The following is a 10,237-nucleotide window of genomic DNA, read 5'->3' as shown; positions in this document are numbered from 1 at the left end:
TTCACTTTTGATCCACTGATCGTTATATAGAATTGACAGGCCTTACTCCTTGAACCATCAATAGGTATGATCTCTCCTTGCCTTAAACTATATTTGCTATGGGAACTTTTTAGTACGACTTATGAATGACAAAAGTTTATTTCCTTCTGAATAGGATAGGGGAACCCCGCCGGGGTGGCCTTGTGCTAAGATTCCACCCCTTCCTCCTTTTTTTTTTTTTTTACCCAGGATATACCCACTATGCTGCCCTACATACCCCCTTACTAGGAGGGCTTCAATGGCGATAGCCTTAAAATTATTTTTTTAACCACTTCAGCTCCAGAAGGATTTACCCACTTCCTGACCAGGCCATTTTTTTGATACCACTCTGTTTTGCCTTAACTGACAATTGCGCCGTCGTGCGACACTGCACCCAAACAAAATTGATGTCCTTTTTTCCCACAAATAGAGCTTTGTTTTGGTGGTGGCAGTGGTCAGCGATTTTTAGCAGGATTGCGACATTGCGGCCGACAAATCTGACTCTAAGTGACACTTTTTGGGGACCAGTGACACCAATACAGTGATCAGTGCACTTATCACTGTATACATTACACTGGCAGGGAAGGGGTTAATTACAGGGGCGATCAACGGGTTAAATGTGTTCCCTCAGTGTGTTTCTAACTGTGTGGGGGAAGTACTGACAGGAGGAGCACAGAGATCGCTGCTCCTGATTACAGACAATTCCCATGTTCTATCTTGTCAGAAGAGTGAACTGCCTTGTTTACATAGGCAGATCCCCATTCTGCCTCTCTGTACTGCAACCGCGGGTGGCCGGCGGGCATCGGGTCCACTGAGCATGTGTATTGGCTCCTCCTTTGTGGCACACCCACACTATCTATTGCATGAAACAAATGATGTACAGGTACGTTGTTTTGTGCAATAGAGCTGTCCTGCTGCAGTATACTGTATATGCGATGGGCGGTCTTTAACTGGTTAAAATGTTACTAAACCCAGGACCCTGCATTCACTATATCTGATCTCCCACAGTACACAGGACATGGAAATGCAATAGCTTTAGTAAATATAAACTGCTAAATACCTTTTCTCATTAGCAGTTAGAACAGTCATGACTTTTATCAGTGTCTGGTTTAAGCTTGTAGGAGGAGTTTTTATTCTCCCCTGATTCTCCTATAAGCTGGAGGACCCCTGACCCTCTGTATGGACATTGCTGATTTGCCCTGTGTTGATCACATGCACTCTCCTAAGAAAAGAAAAAAACCTCTCTAGCAATACACACCAAACTGAGCATGTGCCCCCAAGGCTCTGTTCTATCAGCAGATGGTTTGGGAACTGTGGAAGAAGGTCAGGATCAGAGAAGACAGGATCAAACAGCCTTTTTATACAGTATTAGCCCCTTAGGTTTCACAGTGAGTATAACAAGCATGCTTTACTGCTTATATAGACTGCTTTTACTGTTATGGGTTTAGTAACACTTTAACCACTTAAGCCTCGGCTGGCAAAAGACCAGAGCACTTTTTGCAATTCGGCACATCGTTTTAACTGACAATTGCGTGGCCGTGCGACGTGGCTCCCAAACAAAATTGATGTCCTTTTTTCCCCACAAATAGATCTTTCCTTTGGTGGTATTTGATCAGCTCTGAGGTTTTAATTTAAACAAATAATTAAATAAACAAATAAACAAAAAAAGAGAGACAATTTTGAAAAAAAGCATTATTTTTTACTTTTTGCTATAATAAATAACCCCAAAAAATATATAAAAAAACATATTTTTTCCTCAGTTTAGGCCGATACGTATTCTTCTACATATTTTTGGTAAAAATAAATCACAATAAGTGCTTATTGATTGGTTAGCGCAAAAGTCATAGCGTCTACAAAATAGGGGATAGTTTTATGCCATTTTTGTATTTTCAAACATTTTTTTTTTACTAGTAATGGCGACGATAAGCATTTTTTTTATCATGACTGCGACATTATGGCAGACAGATCGGACACTTTTGGCGCTATTTTGGGACCATTCACATTTATACAGAGATCAGTGCGATTAAAATGCATTGATTACTGTGTAAATGTGACTGGCAGTGAAGGGGTTAACCACTAGGGGGCTCTGTAGGGGTTAAGTGTGTCTTAGGGAGTGATTCTAACTGTGGGGGGATGGGCTTCAAGTCACATGACAGCGATCACCGGTCCCGATAACAGGGAGCGGTGATCTCTGTCATGACACAAGTCAGAACGGGGAAATGCCTTATTTACATAGGCACTTCCCCATTCTGAGGCTCTGTGACACGATCGCCAGGAGACCGGCGGACATCGAGTCTGCCAGTCCCGCGGGCATGGTCAAGCGAGCTTGCTATCCCCATTTGCACCGCTGCCAACGTATATTGGTTTGCGGCGGTCGGCCAGTTGTTAAATACATTTTATTGTTACACCATGTTTCCTGGCTATGGCTATCAACTGGCCAACTGGCTATCAACTGGCCACCACTCCAGCCAGGGGCTGGTTGGACAATTTTCAGCAGCAGAATCTCCAAAGAGTAGTGATGCCGCGTACACACGATCAAACAATGGAAAAGTCCGACGGACTCAAGTCCGCCAGACAATCCGCCCGTGTGTAGGCTCCGGTGGACTTTTTTACCCAAAAGTCCGGCGGACTAAGATTGGAGTTTTGCACATCAATCTGTCCTCCGTACTCACATTTCGGCGGACAATACGGCCGTGTATGTGCTAGTCCGCCGTACTTTTGAAATGAACGGACTTTTCCCGCCCAGAGAAAAGTCCGCTCATTTTGAGCGCGGCGCGCGGTAGCTGGGACCAGCGAAGGAGGTGTCGCTGGCCCCATCACCTGGTATGGACTTAAAGGGGAATCCCTATGCTGAAAAAACAGCGTGGGGGTCCCCCCTAGGTCCATATCAGACCCTTATCCGAGCACGCTACCTGGCCGGCCAGGAAAGGGGGTGGGCCCCCCACCTCCTGAGCCGTACCAGGCTGCGTGCCCTCAACATGGGGGGGTGCCTTGGAGAAGGGGGGGGGGCGCGTGGCCCCCGCACCCCAAAGCACCTTGTCCCCATGTTGATGAGGACAAGGGCCTCTTCCCGACAACCCTGGCCATTGGTTGTCGGGGTCTGTGGGCGGAGGGCTTATCGGAATCCATGAGCCCCCTCTTCGGTTCGGATGATGTCCCCGCCCATTATGATGTCACAGTTCCAGCATCCTCTGGGACTGTGACATCATAATGGGCGGGGACATCATCCGGCGATGTCCCTATATAAGTCGCCGCGTGTCCTGTCATTGTGACCGGAGACAGTAACGAGGCAACATCTCCAGAAGAGAAGAGAAGAACAGAAGAACAGAAGACGGCGGCAGCGGCGACAGAAGACCGGGCCACCGCTTGTAAAAGAGATAGAAGAAGGCGCGGTGGCCCGGTAAGAAGAACCGAAGAGGGGGACAAGACCTCCGAAGAAAAGTCAGAAGAAGAGGGCGGCGGTGAAGAAGAAAGCCGGGCTCCTCCGCTAGTAAAAGAGCTAGCAGAAGATAGCGGAGGAGTCCGGCAAGAAGATCCCCGAAGACGGAAGAAGACCCCTGGAGCTGTGCAATAAACTATTTTAACCCTTGTGTGTTTTTTTTTTACTTTTTTCTCACAGGTGAATGGGTAGGGGTACATTGTACCCCATACTCATTCACATAGGGTGGGGGGCTGGGATCCGGGGGCCCCCTTATTAAAGGGGGCTCACGGATTCCGATAAGCCCCCCGCCCGCAGACCCCGTCAACCAATGGACAGGGTTGTCGGGAAGAGGCCCTTGTCCTCATCAACATGGGGGCAAGGTGATTTGGGGTGGGGGGCGCGCAGCCCCCCTTTTCCAAGGCACCCCCCATGTCGAGGGCACGCAGCCTGGTACGGCTCAGGAGGGGGGCACTCACTCGTCCCCACCCCCTTTCCTGGCCAGCCAGGTAGCGTGCTCGGATAAGAGTCTGATATGGACCTAGGGGGGACCCCCACACAATTTTTTCGGCGTAGGGATTCCCCTTTAAGTCCATACCAGGTGACGGGGCCAGCGACGCCTCCTTCGCTGGTCCCGGCTACCTGGAGCTGCCCTCAAAATGAACAGACTTTCCTCCGTGTGTGTGGGCGAGTCCGTTCATTTCAAAAGTACGGCGGATAGTCCGGCGAATAGTCCGGCGGACTTAATCCACCGTATCTAGTCCGCCGCAAAAGTACCGTGTGTGGGCAGGTAGCTCATTCAGAAAGTCCGGCGGACAGTCCGCCAGACTAAGTCCGCCGGATAGTCTAATATGTGTGTACGCGGCATAACAGACATAGGTTTTAACCCATTTCACACTTGGCTATATTTAGGTTTTAAAATCCTCCTTTGCACAGGGGCTCTGTGCAATCTATATTCACCTCTGTGTGTATAGTCAGCTTATTTTATCCACAATACACAATTCAATACCACTCAGCCTTTGCGAAATGTTAATACAAAGCTGTAGCTCTACTTGCTCTTTAAGTCAGAACTCTCTATAGAGAAACATTTAATTTCTGTGTTGTTTACTGTGACATACACACTGTTGAAATAACATCTGAAAATAATATCTTAATTGTCCTATAATGCCAGGAAATATAACAGCTAAACTAGGATTCCACGGTCATTTGGAGATGTCTTACAGCCTTAACGCTATGTGGATGAGTTGCCTTGTAGCCTTAGGGGGATAACAGTCATCATTACGCTTTTAAAACATGTCTACAGACAGGTTATTGGAAAAACAAATGCTATCTGCAGTCCCAAGAAAGATATTTAAAGAGTGAACTCAAATGATATTGTCTTAGCATACCTGTATGAGAATACTGCTAATTACTTTAGGCTCATTTCTATTTAAAGGCCACACAGAACAAATCTCTAGATACTGGACCTCTATAATGGACACGTTCAGCTTCTCCTGCCAACCCCCCCCCCCCCCCCCCACAATAAAAAGTGCATATGATTGATGTTAATGAGTTACATTTGTGAAAGCAATGTCCTTACTGATTTGACAATCTGGAAATGAAATGCAGAAAATGATGGCATTGTTAGTGGGAATTAGTTTAGACTGCATTCAAGACATTTTGGGTTATTCAAGAACAGCAGATTTTTTTTTCCTTGTCAAATTTGTTTATTGAATTTTAACAATTAGCATACATAAGTAAATATGGTGGCAGCAAAAGAAAAGATCACATATATGGTAATAATATTGAGTTGTAATTCCAACATAAACTAAAAGTAGTTTAACTAAAACGATTTTAGCATGGATCTAACTACTCAAAAGTTTGCATCATACGTTGTATAAGAGAGGACAAAACCAACTTAGACCAGGTTAATATAAGATAATCTCAGATTTAAAAAAAAAAGAGGTCTTAATTATTATCCAGAGTATAGTTTTTAAATAAAAACAAAAAAAAACTAAAATTATTTATTATAGAATCTAAAATACTACAGATTGAAACTATGTACCATTGGTATAATGATAACCGAGGAAATAAATGTTAGGCTACCAGAACTACAGTATATAAAGAGTAAATTTAAAGAGGCGAGAGAGAATAGGGGGAAAAAGTAGAATAGTAGTAGTAAAAAAGAAAATGTAATCTTAGGTAGGAGAAAAAATAGATAGGGAAGAAAGAAATGAGAGGTAGTAGGGGTCCCCAGGGTAGTACATGGTAATAAACACATACCATGAATGTAGAGCAGATTTTTTTTTCCAACCACATGCAATCTATTTATTAACTAGGGATAAGCAAATCTAATGCCCCGTACACACAAGCGGATTTTCCATCAGAAAAAACGTGGATGTTTTTTCAGACGGAATTCCGCTCAAGCTTGGCTTGCATACACACGGTCACACAACAGTTCTCTGAACTCTCGACTGTCAAGAACACGGTGACGTACAACACTACAACAAGCCGAGAAAATTAAGTTCAATGCTTCCGAGCATGGGTCAAATTGTTTCCGAGCGTGCGTAGGTATTTTGCATGTCGGAATTGGTACAGACGATCGGAATTTCCGATCTGAACCTTTTCCGACCGTAAAATTGAGAACCTTCTCTAAATCTTTTGCTGGCGGGAATTCCGCCACCAAAAGTCTGATGGAGCATACACACGGTCGGAATTTCCAACCAAAAGCTCACATCAGACTTTTACTGGCGGAATTTCCGAACGTGTGTACGGGGCATTAGTATCCAGCACCACTGACTTCGATCTGAGGCAAAACGTGATACCTAACGTCAGCCATTTTCAAGACTAATGGGCAAAGTATTGTTAAAAAAAGGGCTTAGGGAGCGTTGCCATTAGGGACAAGTACTAATGCAAAAAATATAAAAAATAAAATAGAAGAATACTGTACTGTAGGGTCTTTTCATTCACCTTCGTGGGGAATATTGAAAATGCACAATTCATTAAAAAAATTATGCTTGGGGGATGCCTTGAAAGAGAAGTAAGGGAATGTTTTTTTTTTAATCATACTAACCTAGGTGGATGCAGCATTGGTCCGATGCTGCATCTGTCCTCTGCCAACTCTAAGACTGAGAACCGAGCAATCAAACATCACCAAATGCTCGGTTATCAGAGCTCCTTCAGCAGAGAGCTGGTGGCGGTCATTCTCCATCTCTCTGCTCTGCCCACCTGTACGCAATGGAGCACTGGGCTGTGAAATGGGGTGAAAGCGGCCGGCTCAGGCTCTCAGTAGGCTCTCAGATCCCATTGCGCTCGTGTCACCCGGCACATTTCCGATCGGTAGGAGGGATCTGTGATTGACCCTCCTGATTACATGACGGCTGTGTCCAATCAGAGCCATCATGTGATGTAAATAGAGAGCTGGTTGCTAGTGGATCGGCTCTCCTCTCCTCTCACGGAATGTGTCACTGAGGAGAGGAGAGTGGATTGCTGCAGCCAGCCAGTGATTAGTGAGTATGAGCTGTTTTTTACAGCTTTTCACACACTGATCACTGGCACAGTGTCCCAACACACAATGTAAACACACAATGTAAACACACAATGTTCCCAAAATAGTGTCTCCAAAACACTGTCCCCACACAGTAAAAACACCCGTCCCCACATATGTAACAGTAAAATCATATGTCCCAATGATTATCTGCACACATATGTCCATGATAATCTGCGCACACCTGTACATGATCATCTGCGTACATATGTCCGTGATCACACAAACCAATTATTATACACTTAACAGGATTTTTTTTACCAAAGACATGTAGCAGAATACATTTTGGCTAAAAGTTATGACAAAATTAGATTTTATTGGATCTTTTTTAAAACAGAATGTAGAAATTATTTCTATTATTATTTATATATTATATATTATTTCTCTATTTTCTAAAAATGTATGCTCTTTTTTTTGCTTATATCGCAAAAAAGAAAAAACTGATTTGTGAATAAATACCACCAAAAGAAAGCTCTATTTGTGTGAACAAAATGATAAAATTGAAAAAATTTAATTTGGGTACAGCATTACATGACCACACAATTCTTATTGAAAGTGCAAGAGCACTGAAAGCTGAAAAATTGGCCTGGGAAGGAAAGGGGCGAAAGTGGCCAGTATTGAAGTGGTTAACTGACAGTTGTGCGGTCGTGCGACACTGTACCCAAACAAAATGTATGTCCTTTTTTTCCCACAAATAGAGCTTTCTTTTAGTAGTATTTGATCACCTCTGTGTTTTTTATTTTTTTATATATATTTTATACTTTCTGTTATAAGACATATCCAGTAAAAAATAATTAAAAATCAAATTTTTTCATCAATTTAGGCCAATATGTATTCTCATATATTGATTGATTTGCGCAAAAGTTATCATGTTTACAAACCATGGGATAGTTTTATGGCATTTTTATTTTTACTAGTAATGGCGGCGATCAATGATTTTTAGCAGGACTGCGACATTGCAATGGACAAATCTGACAATTTTTGGGGACCAGTGACAGCAATACAGTGATCAGTGCTTAAAAAATGCACTGTCACTGCACTAATGACACTGACAAGGAATGAGTTGACATCAGGGATGATCAAAGGATAACATTTTTCCCTAGTGCAGTGTTTCTCATTTCTAGTCCTCAAGGTGACCCAATAGGTCATGTTTTCAGGATTTCCCTCAGATGAAACTGCCGTGGTAATTACTAAGGCAGTGAAACTGATCAAATCACCTGTGCAAAATAATAGGAAGCCTGAAAACACGACCTGTGGGGGCGCCTTGAGGACTGGAGTTGAGAAACACTGTCCTAGGGAGTGCTTGATAACTGTTGGTGGAGATGCTTTGACGGGGGAAGAGAGAGATCTTTATTCCTGCTTAGCAGAAACACAAGACCTCCATCTCCCCCTCTGACAGAACGGCAATCTGCCCTGTTTACATAGGCAGACCACCATTCTGCCTCTCTTCGAAGAGATCGCCAGGGAACATCGGGTCCACCAGACCCCCTGATTGGCTACCGCTGTGTCTAATCGCAGTGGGAGTGGGTCGCAAGTGGCGCATGTTCACACACTGCAGACCCGGAAGGAGCCGTCATGTACCTGTACGTGATTTCATGCTAACAGAAGGCACTGCTGCAGTAAAAGTACATGGAGTGGTCCGGAAGCGGTTAACATATGGTACCAACATGTTATACACTAATCCACTATATGCTCATTATGAACAAGTCTACCTATGCTTTCCTTATCACAGCTAAACACATTGGCATTGGCTTATTTAAATAAACCAACGTGTCACTGCTCCACCTCTCAACCTCATCCAATCAGAGAATGCTTTGCATCTATTGCGAAAATGCTAAACATTCTTTGAATGGTGCCCCTGTGCCAAGCAGCTGATGCCACATGTTCACAATGTAGGAGAGCAGCCACTCCAAACAAGACCCGGGAGCAAATGGAGAACAAGGGAGAAGCAGTATTTTCTTCAGTAGTTTCCAACTTCCAGCAGCATTGGCCAGGTATGTCATATACATAGTTATGTCCAAGCTGGACCAATGTAACAATGTATAACAATAAAGGCTCCATTATTGGTCCTTAGAAGCCACCTGACCTAAGATCGAAGCCCAGGATGAGCATTATGATTACTTGGTTTGTTAATTGCCATAGTGGATCAGGCATAGCCAGGCCAACTTTAATTTCAAGAGGAGTTTGTATAATTGGTTGGTAGGAAGAGGAAGGAAGCTTTATAACTGGAGGAATATAGTGAAGAAGAGACAAATCCCATCTTACCTTAGAGAAAAACTGTTCATCATTTGCAGAATTGTATTTTGCTATTTTGTAATCTGGTGTTTCTGTTTTGCTCTGTTATTATCACAGCTATGGTAGAATTCAATATGTCACTACTAACCGTATGCACAGTTGTGGCTATGCTTGAGTAGATGTTAAGCCTTGTTGACATGGGCTTCAGACTGCAAATGTTAAATGAAGAAAGAACACGTACAGCTGGTGTTTGCAAAGCATTTTCAATGCTTATAGCAAGCTTTTAGTTGCTTTTATAAATTCCTTAGCTGCTAGGCATCGGCAACCTGTAGATTAGCTTCCCCAGGCATGAACCCCTGTGCCAAGAGGAACTTCATAAACATTCTTCATGTGATAGCTAACTGCCTGAAAGCTGTCAGACGGCAACTGTCATTGACAGCTGAAGGGTTTTAGTAATTATTTGGGAACCAATTAGCATGGTTCCTGACTATGTTCTCACCATGACAGCCGATCATGGTGATCACATGGAAGATGAGATTTAATTAACAAAAATCTTCTTCATGAAGATGCCACTGTAGCCTTAAGATGGTGGTTTACATCTGTTTAACAATGTAATTGTCAGATGCAACTACAGTACTAAAAAAAATATATCTATAACAAATTAATTTTAACTTTTTTTAAATTTGTCAGTATATAATAAAAAATATAAGCAAGTTAAATATTTTTAGGTAGGCAAATTATTTACTGGTAAATGTGGTCTTGGCATCTAAAATCCAATTACATCTGGAAGTGTTAAGCGCAGATTCCAATGGGGTGCTGCCTGTCCACAGACGCTGACAATTGAAATCGATCAGCTAGCTTGATCTGTGTTCAGCACTTCCAGAATAGAGCTGAATGGTTTTCAAAAATAATCCATAGCTTGTGTTGGATAATTTTGTTCTCAGACATACAGTATGGCTAAATATATTATTGTAATACATACACTGGAACTGTTTTATCTTTCAAAAAGGTTGCTTTCCAGAGGTTTACAAAGCCCTGCC

This window comes from Lithobates pipiens, unplaced genomic scaffold (assembly GCF_037356315.1).
Source record: "Lithobates pipiens isolate NorthernLeopardFrog02 unplaced genomic scaffold, aLitPip1_a1.2 Scaffold_22, whole genome shotgun sequence".
NCBI lineage: Eukaryota > Metazoa > Chordata > Amphibia > Anura > Ranidae > Lithobates > Lithobates pipiens.
This window is presented reverse-complemented; position numbering follows the sequence as displayed.